General features: G+C 43.8%; 1 long non-coding RNA gene across 2 annotated transcripts in view; it reads right to left on the bottom strand.

Annotated features, from left to right (window-relative positions):
- Positions 1-693: 693 nt before the first annotated feature.
- LOC134948546 (uncharacterized) overlaps positions 694-14,313 on the bottom strand; it is a 57,913-nt gene continuing 44,293 nt past the window's right edge. For both annotated transcript variants that reach the window (XR_010182971.1, XR_010182972.1), the window contains exons 4-5: positions 5,582-5,792; positions 694-4,979 (exon numbers count right to left, since the gene is read on the bottom strand). This is a non-coding gene — a long non-coding RNA (uncharacterized LOC134948546). The remainder of the gene's footprint in view (positions 4,980-5,581; positions 5,793-14,313) is intronic.

Below are 14,313 nucleotides of genomic sequence, written 5' to 3'. Positions count from 1 at the left end.
TGTCCTTTATTACCATTTTATTTTATTATATTGTACAGTTAATTGTTACCATTAAATTGTTATTTAATTATATATGAACCCAGTAAAGATTTTTTATTAAAAGCAAGTTTCTCAATTATTCAATGAATCCAAACACATTTGATCTATTTTAGCTTACATATAAACAATAAATTGTTAGCACATCAAGCGCACACAATTTGTTGGTCATCCCGGACCATAGTTTGTATCACCAACGCCTTTTCCTGCGGAAGAAACACCTTTTGCACTTCCATGTCCAGGATCATTCCTAGAAAGGACAACCTCTGGGTTGGTTCCGAATGTGACTTTGGAAGGTTCAGAATCCAACCATGGCCAATATTTACTAAGAAATCGAGTTTGTCCAATTTGTGTTTTTTTTTTCTAAGTCCCAATCCGGGAATTCACTAAGCACCAATCTCGGCAGTGTTTGGACTATTCGTAATGGTTTGATTGGCAAAGTTCCGAAGTACGAATGAATAGACCATCGGTCAAACGCGGCTGTTATTTCATACAATACGGGAATTCACTATACATTCGTATTTGGGTGTTAGTCTCTGAGTGCTCAATTGCGGTCGTATTTTTTTGCGAATCGGTAAAAAAAGCGGCAATAAAATAGACCTGCTTTTTTCAGCCGTGTTTACATGTGTTGACACTTACAAATCATTCTAACCTGAATTAGGATGCCTATAAAAGGGACACAAACTTCTCTCATGGAAAATAATTTATTTCCTTATGTTTGCTGGCACAAAATTGTAGATTTGTAAGGCAATAAACATTTAACAACATATATCCATTATTACACACATTTGTGTTCAACTTTAAAATATTTCAAATGTTGTTGTTTCTGCATCATGTTTTTAAATCTGATTACTTATTTTTAACACACACAAACATGGCACAACAATAATGTCAGTCATTTTCGGACTGAATTATCTAAATATTACTCCCAACATATTAGGACACTTTTAGCCAACTCAATTGTGTTTTTCTTGTCAATTCGTCTAGAGAAGAAATGTAAAACAGTTACAATTCACATTGTAAATTGTATTGGTCATGGATGAATCTGCCTGGCTGCCAATTAGTCTGTCTACTGGCTCAAAGAATGATTAGAATCTAGAAAGAGTAATGATTAGAAAAAAAAAATCAAGTGGTCTGCTTTCTGCCTGCTTAAGACAATCTGCCTGGCTGCCAATTAGTCTGTCTTCTGGCTCAAAGAATGATTAGAATCTAGAAAAAGTAATGATTAGAAAAAAATCAAGTGGTCTGCTTTCTGCCTGCTTAAGACAATCTGCCTGGCTGCCAATTAGTCTGTCTGCAGGCTCAAAGAATGATTTGAATCTAGAAAGAGTAATGATTAGAAAAAAATCAAGTGGTCTGCTTACTGCCTTCTTAAGACAATCTGCCTGGCTGCCAATTAGTCTGTCTGCAGGCTCAAAGAATGATTTGAATCTAGAAAGAGTAATGATTAGAAAAAAATCAAGTGGTCTGCTTTCTGCCTGCTTAAGACAATCTGCCTGGCTGCCAATTAGTCTGCCTGCAGGCTCAAAGAATGATTTGAATCTAGAAAGAGTAATGATTAGAAAAAAATCAAGTGGTCTGCTTTCTGCATGCTAACATCTATGTGCAGCTCAAACAACAGTTTCCTGCTAACAAAAAATACAAAGATGATAAAGAAATGTGTGTACAAAATTCCTTTTGTTGTTTGTACCAGTTATAATTAATGATGTTGTACAAATTGTCAAGGAGCTAAGTGTTATATATATTCTGTTAATCATACACTTGGTAAGTGTTTTTTTCTCTTCTCTTTAAAGAAATGGGTGTGGTTTTTTTATGTTTATTTGGGTGGTTGCTTGTCCTGGCCTTTGCCTTTACCACTGTCGTGTTGGCGTGCTCTGGTGGAGCGCCTTGGTGGTGTCGATTTGGCTCTCTGTCATCGTGCACGTGCAGTGCCAGTGAGCTGGAAGCGGCGGCTATACACAGCAGATCCATCGGTGCGGGTGTCTCCAATTGGAGAGAAGGTGTGCTATCCATCCCGCACATTGGAATCGGACACTGACACGACTGTTAATAGAGGCAACGTGCAGCTATATGCAGGGTGAGCATACACCGCACATTATTATACAGCTTGGGTATTACATACAAATCCCGCTGGATGGGGTAATTACCTATTGAACTGTCTCCTGGACCGGGACGCCGGTAACAGGTGAAACAATACTGCTACAAATTCATCTTATAGCAGGACTTTGTCATCCACATGTGTGTGCTCACAAATTGTAGCACTCCCTGCTATTTAGTATCAACACGCGGCTACTTTTATGGTAAAGAATAACATTGTTGCTTCAAATACCAAAGATATTAAATACATTCTAATCCTGGCTCTGCTCCAGAACGGACTTTAGATATCCAGCTCTGTGTCCTTTATTACCATTTTATTTTATTATATTGTACAGTTAATTGTTACCATTAAATTGTTATTTAATTATATATGAACCCAGTAAAGATTTTTTATTAAAAGCAAATTTCTCAATTATTCAATGAATCCAAACACATTTGATCTATTTTAGCTTACATATAAACAATAAATTGTTAGCACATCAAGCGCACACAATTTGTTGGTCATCCCGGACCATAGTTTGTATCACCAACGCCTTTTCCTGCGGAAGAAACACCTTTTGCACTTCCATGTCCAGGATCATTCCTAGAAAGGACAACCTCTGGGTTGGTTCCGAATGTGACTTTGGAAGGTTCAGAATCCAACCATGGCCAATATTTACTAAGAAATCGAGTTTGTCCGATTTGTGTTTTTTTTTTCTAAGTCCCAATCCGGGAATTCACTAAGCACCAATCTCGGCAGTGTTTGGACTATTCGTAATGGTTTGATTGGCAAAGTTCCGAAGTACGAATGAATAGACCATCGGTCAAACGCGGCTGTTATTTCATGGAATACGGGAATTCACTATACATTCGTATTTGGGTGTTAGTCTCTGAGTGCTCAATTGCGGTCGTATTTTTTTGCGAATCGGTAAAAAAAGCGGCAAAAAAATAGACCTGCTTTTTTCAGCCGTGTTTACATGTGTTGACACTTACAAATCATTCTAACCTGAATTAGGATGCCTATAAAAGGGACACAAACTTCTCTCATGGAAAATAATTTATTTCCTTATGTTTGCTGGCACAAAATTGTAGATTTGTAAGGCAATAAACATTTAACAACATATATCCATTATTACACACATTTGTGTTCAACTTTAAAATATTTCAAATGTTGTTGTTTCTGCATCATGTTTTTAAATCTGATTACTTATTTTTAACACACACAAACATGGCACAACAATAATGTCAGTCATTTTCGGACTGAATTATCTAAATATTACTCCCAACATATTAGGACACTTTTAGCCAACTCAATTGTGTTTTTCTTGTCAATTCGTCTAGAGAAGAAATGTAAAACAGTTACAATTCACATTGTAAATTGTATTGGTCATGGATGAATCTGCCTGGCTGCCAATTAGTCTGTCTACTGGCTCAAAGAATGATTAGAATCTAGAAAGAGTAATGATTAGAAAAAAAAATCAAGTGGTCTGCTTTCTGCCTGCTTAAGACAATCTGCCTGGCTGCCAATTAGTCTGTCTTCTGGCTCAAAGAATGATTAGAATCTAGAAAAAGTAATGATTAGAAAAAAATCAAGTGGTCTGCTTTCTGCCTGCTTAAGACAATCTGCCTGGCTGCCAATTAGTCTGTCTGCAGGCTCAAATAATGATTTGAATCTAGAAAGAGTAATGATTAGAAAAAAATCAAGTGGTCTGCTTTCTGCCTGCTTAAGACAATCTGCCTGGCTGCCAATTAGTCTGTCTGCAGGCTCAAAGAATGATTTGAATCTAGAAAGAGTAATGATTAGAAAAAAATCAAGTGGTCTGCTTTCTGCCTGCTTAAGACAATCTGCCTGGCTGCCAATTAGTCTGCCTGCAGGCTCAAAGAATGATTTGAATCTAGAAAGAGTAATGATTAGAAAAAAATCAAGTGGTCTGCTTTCTGCATGCTAACATCTATGTGCAGCTCAAACAACAGTTTCCTGCTAACAAAAAATACAAAGATGATAAAGAAATGTGTGTACAAAATTCCTTTTGTTGTTTGTACCAGTTATAATTAATGATGTTGTACAAATTGTCAAGGAGCTAAGTGTTATATATATTCTGTTAATCATACACTTGGTAAGTGTTTTTTTCTCTTCTCTTTAAAGAAATGGGTGTGGTTTTTTTATGTTTATTTGGGTGGTTGCTTGTCCTGGCCTTTGCCTTTACCACTGTCGTGTTGGCGTGCTCTGGTGGAGCGCCTTGGTGGTGATGACACTGGCGTTACATTTGGAGTAGTCGTACCAGAACTGCTGCTTGTTTGCTGTTGCTGCAGGGATCTGAGTGTTTCATTGAGGTTACTGAGGGTGGCATTGAGTTCACGTGTTGCAGCATTTTGATTGTCTACAATTCTGGACATGGATTCATTGATCATTTGGTTGCTTTCTAAAATGTTTATATAGCTTTGCTGTTGTCTGTGCTGTTCTTCCATTATGCGCTGTAAGTTGCCCATGACATGTGTAATGTCTGCACGCATGATTTCCATGGTATTTGCAATTCTTGTGTTTGTTTCATTTTGCCTACTCAGATTTCTGCTGATTCGTCTGAGGTGAGATGGTAGGCTTGCAAACATTTGGGTCTGCCTACGCAGGCAATCTTCATTAGTGGCCTGCTGTCTAGCCCAAATGGTCCAGAACACTTGATCAGGGACTTGTGTTACTGGTGTTGTTGGGCTGTGTTGGGTTGGTGGTGTGCTTTGCTGTGGGGGAGTACTCACGGGTGCTGGGGGGCTGATTCCTTCGCTTACTGGATGCATTTCTAACATGATTGTGTCATCCATGTCACTGTGTTGCTGTTGTTGCGGAGGGATGCTGGTACCAGGACTAGAAGCTGAAATTAAAAACATTTATCCGTTACTTATTTATATGTTTAATACATTGGTACAAAGCACTAAACATGGAACACATGTAATGGACTGGTGCTTTCAGATATCTGGCCTAGCAACATCATCACTCATTACTTAAATACAGACATATGCCTGTTTGTGGCAAATGTGTCTGGTTACTTCATTCTGAAAGCAAACACATGAGTTGTATGGTACATCAGACATACTCCTGCCTAAAAACACATTGTAATCCATAATGTGTTGCCTTATAGTGTCTCCAACCAAAACATAGTAATGTTTTTGTATGCAGTTGGCAATGTTAGGACAAGCACACATGTGTAAATGATTCTAACAACCTTACTATTTGCAAAGCTTACACATGAGTTTCTGTTGCAGCATCTTCCACACAATGTGCTACTGTATGGCTGTAGTGGACATACATATCTTTACTGGATGTTGTGTAGGCCATTTTGTTTGGTTTCCATTTCATGTTTTACTGACTTGGGTAAGTATAGCACATTTTGATGGGTATTGACTTAATGAGTTTAAGTAAATGGTTTTTTTAGAGATCTGACATTTTTAATTGTTATCACAGTTTGTTACTCACAATCAAGATGAGGGGAGTGTGGTTGCCATCTTGGAGGTGTGTCCAAAATTTGGAGTGGGGGCACCGAACAAACAGTAGATAATCTTCATGGCGGGGTAGCCTGCTGTGGTTGGCCCTGGACATCAGACCTTGCTTTCTTTGCTGGCAGATGTTTTTTTGTGGTGTGTTCCAGAAGTGCGCCTTCTGCTGCTTAAGACTTCTTTGGATGGACCTAGTATTGAAAGTGACATTTTGTTGTTATGGCCTTTCATTTACAAACCTAACCTATACTACAATCAGGGCCGGTTCTTGCCCTTTCGGCGGCCCGGGCAAAATTTAGGGGCGTGGCTTAACATGGGGGCGTGGTCAGTCACGCCCCCCATTTGTAGCGCCGCTGGAAAAAAAAAAAAAAAGTATACTTACTGTACCCCGCTCCTGTTTCCAGACCCTGCAGACCGGCGCCGCTCTTCTCCTCGGATCTATGGGAGAGACGTCAGTCATGACGTCTCTCCCATAGCACAGCATAAGCGCTAGAGGTCAATTATGACCCCTAGCGTCTATGCCACAATGCTGTGCGGTGCGCGATGACGTCATCGCGCACCGCACACCAAAGGTCCTCTCCATGAAGGGAAACTAGACGCTTAGCGTCTGATTCCCTTCAGAGCGGGGGAGGACCAGCGCCACGAAGGGAAACCAGACGCTTAGCGTCTGGTTCCCTTCTCACAGCGGGAGGGGGGGCACAGCGGGGGCGCACACTGACAGTGGAGGATCTTGCCATGGTGCGGCGCCCTCCGGATGGCGCCGGCGCCCTCCGGAAGGCGGCGCCCCGGGCAAAAGTCCTGCTTGCCCGTGGCAAGATCCGCCACTGACTACAATGGACACTTTACCTGCTTCCGCAGCGTCATCATCATCAGATGTGATGGGAGTGACTGTAGGACGACCAGTACTGCTTTTTTTCAACACTGTAAATCCCCCCAAAAAACAAAACTATTATTCATGCTATTGTTAATACATCCACCCATTATGCTTATAAACATGACATCTTTAAAAAATGGATGTTTTATTATGAATCTAAAAATAAGGACATTAAATACAAAAAGCACAACAACAAATCGAAAACATTGTCCAATAGCCATATGCACTATGGAAAGTGCAACACAGGGAATCATATACAGGACACAGACATAGGACACAATTCAAAAAACATACACTAACAAGCCAAAACACACACAGCTTCATTTTCAAATAAAATGAAAAAAAATAAATAAAAAAAAATACAGATGCGATATAGAAATAGGTCTGTGATGTGGCACTCCAAACACACATTAACACAATATGAGGCCAACAAAAATTTAAAAAATTAAAACAAAAACAAAAAACAGTAAGGTAACTAAGTCTGCAGTTGTTGTGTCAGTGTACAAATACAGACTCAAAATGAACCAGCAAATAGTGGCCTTGACTTAAACAATATTACATTGAGTACTAATGAAATTACACATGTAACTGCCTTCAAAGACACTTTGCACTACTCCAGCCTCTAACATATCAACCACTGATTTGGAAACATTGCACATGGATAACAGAATAAAAAACATAGTCCAACTTTCAAAATGTACAATGTGCAAAAGTAAAACATTATTGCTGGACAATTCAATGACACACCAAGTCCAAACTACACATGGAAAATGTACTGTCCAAAAACCAAATGACATACAAGCAAGTAAGACGTTACATTGACTTTTGTATGAAACGACCCAAAACAATGTATTTGATGACACACACTTGAAGATGGGAGTAATATGCAACGTCACATGACACACATTTAAAACATACAGTAAGCCAGAAGTAATGTCATAGAATGTTAAGGCAAATACACATGCTCACCTGGGGCGATCGGAATACCGATCGGAATACCGGACATGGGTTGCAGACACTACTTCTGGAGGGATTATAGTCCGCATGGGCTCCTCATAGTCCAGATATGTGGCAATAAAGGGCAGACCACCACCGGTTTTGCGAGCCGACTTCGCCTCCTTGGCCATTTTGGACTTGACACGTCGCTTTATGTCATAGTACCGTTTGCGGCACGTGTCCTCCGTCCGCTTCACCACCCCCTCACTATTTACAGCAGCAACTACTTTCGCCCACAACACCGTCTTCTTCCGTGTTGGCACCTTGGCGGACTCAGGCCCAAATAGCTGCCGCTGATACTTCATCAGCTCCCGCACCAATGCCACATTTTCTGCATAACTAAACTTGACATTCCGCCCAGTCTTAGTAGTGGTGGGTGGCTGCGGAGCTGTCTGACTGTCACTATCACTGTCACTTGAGGCTGCTGAAGCAACCTCACCAACCTCCTCCACCTCACTAACCTCACTAACACTCACCTCCTCCACCTGACCGACCTCCTCCCCCTCACTAACACCCTCCAACTTACCCACCTCTGAGTCACACATAATTGTGTGACTAAACAATTAACACAGAAAAAAAAACCCAAAAAAAAACCACTCCTCCACTACCACTACACTAACCACACACACACACACACACACACACACACACACACACACACACACACACACACACACACACACACACACACACACACACACACACACAGGACTATAAATAAAAAAAACTAGGACAAAAATTGAGACAAAACCAAAAAATACAAGACAACAAGAATGACAAAACTACTTTCAAACACAATACAACACTCAGAACTCGCAAAAAATACTCCAAACAAACACTACTCACCAAACTCCACTGCACAACCTCTCTCCTCACCACTAACTAAACCCAGGTGCGGACGGTTTGGGGCGTATTTATATGGTTGCGCACAGACACTCCTACCATCTGAAACACAACCAATCACGAACGGGGATGAAAACCGAAACTAAAAGTGAAAATGCGGCCGCGGGAAAAAAAAAAACCCTGCCGCGTTTAACTTAGAAAACCCCCCAGCAAAAACAACACAAACACGTACGCAAACGACAATGACGGCCGTAAATGTGCCAAAAAAACCCGACTGGCATCGACATCGGAAAACACGAAAACAATAAACTCGAATGCTTAGTAACTTGGCGTATATAGGTGGTCATTCCGAGTTGTTCGCTCTCAAGCTGCTTTTAGCAGCTTTGCACACGCTAAGCCGCCGCCCACTGGGAGTGAATCTTAGCTTATCAAAATTGCAAACGAATGATTCGCAATATTGCGAAAAGACTTCTCAGTGCAGTTTCTGAGTAGCTTGAGACTTACTCTTCCAGTGCGATCAGTTCAGTGCTTGTCGTTCCTGGTTTGATGTCACAAACACACCCAGCGTTCGCCCAGACACTCCTCCGTTTCTCCAGCCACTCCCGCGTTTTTCCCAGAAACGGTAGCGTTTTTTCAAACACTCCCATAAAACGGCCAGTTTCCGCCCAGAAACACCCACTTCCTGTCAATCACACTCCGATCTCCAGAACGAAGAAAAAACCTTGTAATGCCGTGAGTAAAATACCAATCTTCATAGCAAATTTACTTGGCGCAGTCGCAGTGCGAACATTGCGCATGCGCAATTAGCGGAAAATCGCTGCGATGCGAAGAAAATTACAGAGTGAACAACTCGGAATGACCACCATAGTTTCAAAAAGTTGCATGAAAATGCACCCGATACAAGACGAGTTTAAACACTACACAAACCGACACAAACACGATCGCCCAGATATGGAATGATGTTCACATCCTGTTTGTGGAGGAGAATCATAATTTCTGCCATCACCTTGGTAAACACGCTTGGTGCTGTGGAAAGGCCGAATGGCAGGGCTTGGAACTGGAAATGACAGTCCAGCAATGTGAAACGGAGATAAGCCTGATGCGGCAGCCAGATCGGAATGTGGAGGTACGCATCCTTGATATCCAGGGATACCAGGAATTCCCCCTCTTCCAGACCTGATATCACCGCCCTGAGAGACTCCATCTTGAACTTGAACTCCTTTAGAAAGGGGTTCAATGATTTTAGGTTCAGAATGGGCCTGACCGAACAATCTGGTTTCGGTACAATGAAAAGGTTTGAATAATAACCTTTGTTCTGCATGTGAGGAGGTACTGGTATAATGACCTGTGCCTCCACCAGTTTTTGGACAGCGTCTTGTAGTACAGAGCTGTCTGCCAACAGAGTCGGCAAGCCTGATTTGAAAAAAGCGATGAGGAGGGAGACTTTGAAATTCCAGTCTGTATCCCTGGGATACAATATCTATCACCCAGGGATCCAGGCCGGATGATACACAGACGTGACTGAAATGTCTGAGTCTGGCTCCCACTGGCCCCATCTCCAGGCCGTGCGGTCCACCGTCATGCGGAGACTTTGGCATACCTGAAGCAGGCTTTTGTTCCTGGAAACCTGCAGCTGCAGGTTTCTTGGACTTTACTCGACCTCCCCTACAGAAGGTATTGGACGCTCTGGCCTTTCTAGGCCTGTTAGGCCGAAAGTACTGCATTGCAGGTGAAGAGAAGGACTTCTTCGGAGTAGGTGCTGCTGAGGGAAGAAACGGACACTTACCAGCTGTAGCCGTGGATATCAACGCATCTAGAGCTTCCCCAAAGAGATGGATATATGCAATACAGAAAGAGGACTACTCCTGATTGGCGCTTGTCAGATAACACCCACATAAAACATTATGATTGAGCCATGATTGGTAGGAAATAAGGCATGTGTCTAGTGTTATGTAAAAACAATCTCTGTTTCTGCCTACCAGTGCTCTGGACTTCCAAGGAGGTTTTTGGACTCAGTTTATACCACAGGGAAAATCTCGCCTTCCGGAGCCTTATGCAGGGTATCTTTCCCGGGTATACCTTGCATATAACACCTGCGGCTCTGGCCACCATCTTGGTAGGATTCTCTGTGTTATCTACTTCCATTTTATATGTGTTTTGATTTTAAGTGTTTGTTTAAATTAAAACAGAGATTGTTTTTACATAACACTAGACACATGCCTTATTTCCTACCAATCATGGCTCAATCATAATGTTTTATGTGGGTGTTATCTGACAAGCGCCAATCAGGAGTAGTCCTCTTTCTGTATTGCATATATCCATTTCTATTTTTGGGCTCAACAGGGGAGCCCTGTGACCACCCCTAGGCCAGCTAAAGTCTATACAGCGCAGTTTTTCTACCTCAACCCCATTTTGACAATTCACTCTTCCCCAAAGAGAGCCTGACCTGTATAAGGTAAGGCCTCCACACTTTTCCTGGATTCCGCGTCGGCCGACCACTGGCGCAGCCACAGTCCCCGACAAGCTAAAACAGACATGGAAGATATTCCCACAGACATGGAAGATATTCCCGCAGCGATGGAACCCAGGTCTTTCATGGATTCTACCATAAAACCTGCTGAATCATATACAGTATGTTGTGCAAATATAAAGCAACGTCATCCCTTTCCATCGTATCCAAATCCTCAAGTAAGGTAGCCGACCACTTTACTATAGCCTTCGCAATCCATGCAGTAGCAACAGTGGGACGTAATATGGCCCCTGAAGCAGTGTACATTGATTTAAGTGTGGCTCCTTTAAGGCGGTAGATCCCGCAACAGGTAAAACCACCTCTTTGAGAGTCTGGACACAGATGCGTAAACAATCAGCGGGTTTTCCCCTTTTTTCCTATCCTACTCAGGGAAAGGAAACGTCATTAGCACCCTTTTAGGGACCTGGAATTTTTTCTCAGGGTTTACCCATGCCTTTTCAAATATAGCATTCAATTCCTTTGACGCAGGGAAGGTTAGCAATGCTTTTTTATTTTCAGTGAAAATAGCCTCGTAAACCTGCTCAGGTGTGGTATCATTAACATTCAACATATCCCTGATAGCCTCTATCAACAATTGCACCCCGTTTGCAAGAGATGCGGACCCCCGCAACACATCCCCATCACCGTCTGCGGTGTCAGAATTGGTATCCGTGTCATCTTGTGTGACATGCACAAGCGCACGTTTGTGGGGGTACATAGTGGGGTGTCCTGAGGTACCAGAAACCGGCCATACTGCCATAGAGCACTGTAATACCTGGGTTGCAGATTCATTACTTGTAACCCTGTCAGAAATATGAGAAATCCATGATTTGATAGAGGAAAACCACTCTGGTTCCCTTGCAGGTATCTGTGCTAAACCAGTGCTATACTGATTACATGGAATGGGCTCATCCTGGGAGGATAAATCCTCTGCAGCATATGACACAGTGTCCCTGGACATAGCTAAAGGAGACCACCAAACACTCCACACACAAACACATGTGGGGGCAGACAGAGTTTCCCCCCCAAGAATGGCAAGAGAGACACAGAGATTGGAGACAACCCACACACAGCGCTTTTAGTAAAGGGAGACCCCTTGTCAGCGCTGACTGTGCCCCTTAATAGCATACACAGTCATTTTACAGCCTCCCCTCCCTTCTACAACCCCCTGGTACCGTGTACAGAAAGCTGGAGTTGCTGTGGAGGGACCTGTTCTTCCTCTCAGCGCTGTGCAGGCAGGAAAATGGTGCTGGAACGCTGCTGGGTCCGATCTGAGTACAAGCTCCGCCCCCTCAATGGCACTGTCTTCCCGCTCTTCAAGGATTATACTGGCCTGAGGTAAAATGTGCTGGCTGAGATCCGCGGACCCCGACAGACTTCTGGACCAGTGTGGGGGTAAGCGCTGGCCCAGAGCGCCCCTCACAGCGCCACACCATGTGCCTCTGAGCCTCCCAGGAGCGCAGTTAATACTGTGCTCCCTGCCCATTGCCGCCATCTTCACAACAGCACCCCGCTTGCTAGGGGGGTTGGTGTCTTACTCACCACTCTTCAGCTCTGTAAGGGGTTGGCGCAGGCTTACCTACCCTCCCGCATTTAGCGGGAGGCTCCCGTTTTTTCATTGAGCCTCCCGCTGCCCCGCAAACCCTGCCTGTCCTCCCGGTTTTTTGACCGTGACCTTAAAAAACTGCAGAAACGCGGAGTCCAGGATGCCGGACATCCAGCAGTGCGCACTGTACATAGGCAGCCTGAGGCAGTGGAGGCTAGTGTCATACTAGACCACGCCCCCCGCCACCCTAACTAATGCTGTCACGGACAATTTCCCTCCTGTCTCCTGCAATCACAGGGCAGGCCACAGCCGCCCAGCCCCTACCTTCCTGACTGCGGGACCCGAGCTGCTCCTCCTCCTCCTCTGAAGATAACGCTGTGGACCTGTGGGTGAGGGAGCCTGAGCCACAGCTGCAGGATATATCATTCTGGTACTGTAAGTGTGATCCTCTGGGGCACTGTTGATTTGATAATCAAAACGCACTAAAATGGGGGTTATTTTGTTCACAGTAGAGGGTGACATTGAGGACATACAGCACACACTGTATTTTGGTTGGACCCACCATTTGAAGGGTCACTAGCTTTTACAGGTTTTGTTTTTTTACTTTGCTCCCCTCAGACACTCTCTTTATCCCCCTACATTCCCCAGACATCTTTCTCCCTGTCTTGCTTAATCTCCCCCACCTCTCACAATCTCTCCCCCACATCCTTCACTCTCCCTCACACATCTTTTCTCCTCCATGTGGGATCAGTACACAATACCGCCGGACAGAATCCCGGCGGTCAGAATACCGACACTGGGATCTTGACCGGCACAATCCCGACGGGGGGGAGCGCAACGCAGCCCCTTGCGGGCTCGCTGCGCTCACCACACTGCGGGCACGGTGCCTCGGTACGCTTGGCACACTAATTTATTCTCCCTCTATAGGTGGGAGAATATGTCGGGATTGTGCCAGTCAGGGTGTCGGTATTCCGACTGCTGGGATTCCGTCCGGCAGGATCTTGACCGTATCCCCTCCATGTCTCTCTCTCTTTTCCTACTTCAATTCCCACTGTCTATTTCTCCGGGTGGTATGTACTAATGGGAAAATGTGGTAAAACCCCTGCTTCCTGGGTTTTTACCGCATTTCCATATTTTCTAAGCCCAGCCGGGGGCTCAGTGCGGAGGGTAATGCCAGCTATTGTTGGCGTTACTTTATAGTAGCCTATGGGCTTCTTTCCACATTGATACTGAGAGGGATCCAATTGTGTGTGTGTGTGTATATATAAATATATATATATATATAACACATGCCCTTTGGGCGAAGCATTACACGCTCCCTCATTCTGCGCGAAGCCTATAATCTCCCTGAAACTAGTTTTGAAAAGTAGGCAAGTATGGGTTGGCGGCATGCCCCTGTGGCGGAGAGCGATCTGTCCCCTCTGGAGCTCAGTGTCCAGTCAGCGGAGACAGTGGCTCAAACCCCGCAGGGCGGACTCTGCTCCCCCCCCTTAGTCCCTCGCTGCAGGCAGGCTGTTGCCAACAGCCTCCTGTAAAAAAATAAACTCTAAAAATAAACTTTACTAGAAAAGTTCTGTAGAGCTCCCCTAGCTGTGACCGGCTCCTCCGGGCACATTTTCTAAACGGAGTCTGGCAGGAGGGGTATAGAGGGAGGAGCCAGCCCACACTCTCAAACTCTTAAAGTGCCAATGGCTCCTGGTGGACCCGTCTATACCCCATGGTACTAATGTGGTCCCCCAGCATCCTCTAGGACGTAAGAGAAAAAACATTTGTCTATCTTTTTTATGTTGACCATTTTCATGTCGACCTTTTGTACTGTCTACCTTTTTCATGTCGACCTTTTGACCATGTCGATCTTTTGACCCTGTCGACCTAATGTCTGTGTAACATATGGTGTCTATCTATTGACTGTCTAACTAGACACGGTCTATCTATCAACCGGAT

This window comes from Pseudophryne corroboree, chromosome 8, assembly GCF_028390025.1.
Source record: "Pseudophryne corroboree isolate aPseCor3 chromosome 8, aPseCor3.hap2, whole genome shotgun sequence".
Lineage (NCBI taxonomy): Eukaryota > Metazoa > Chordata > Amphibia > Anura > Myobatrachidae > Pseudophryne > Pseudophryne corroboree.
The sequence above is the reverse complement of the archived record's forward strand: the minus strand, read 5'-3'. Positions and strand labels throughout refer to the sequence as shown.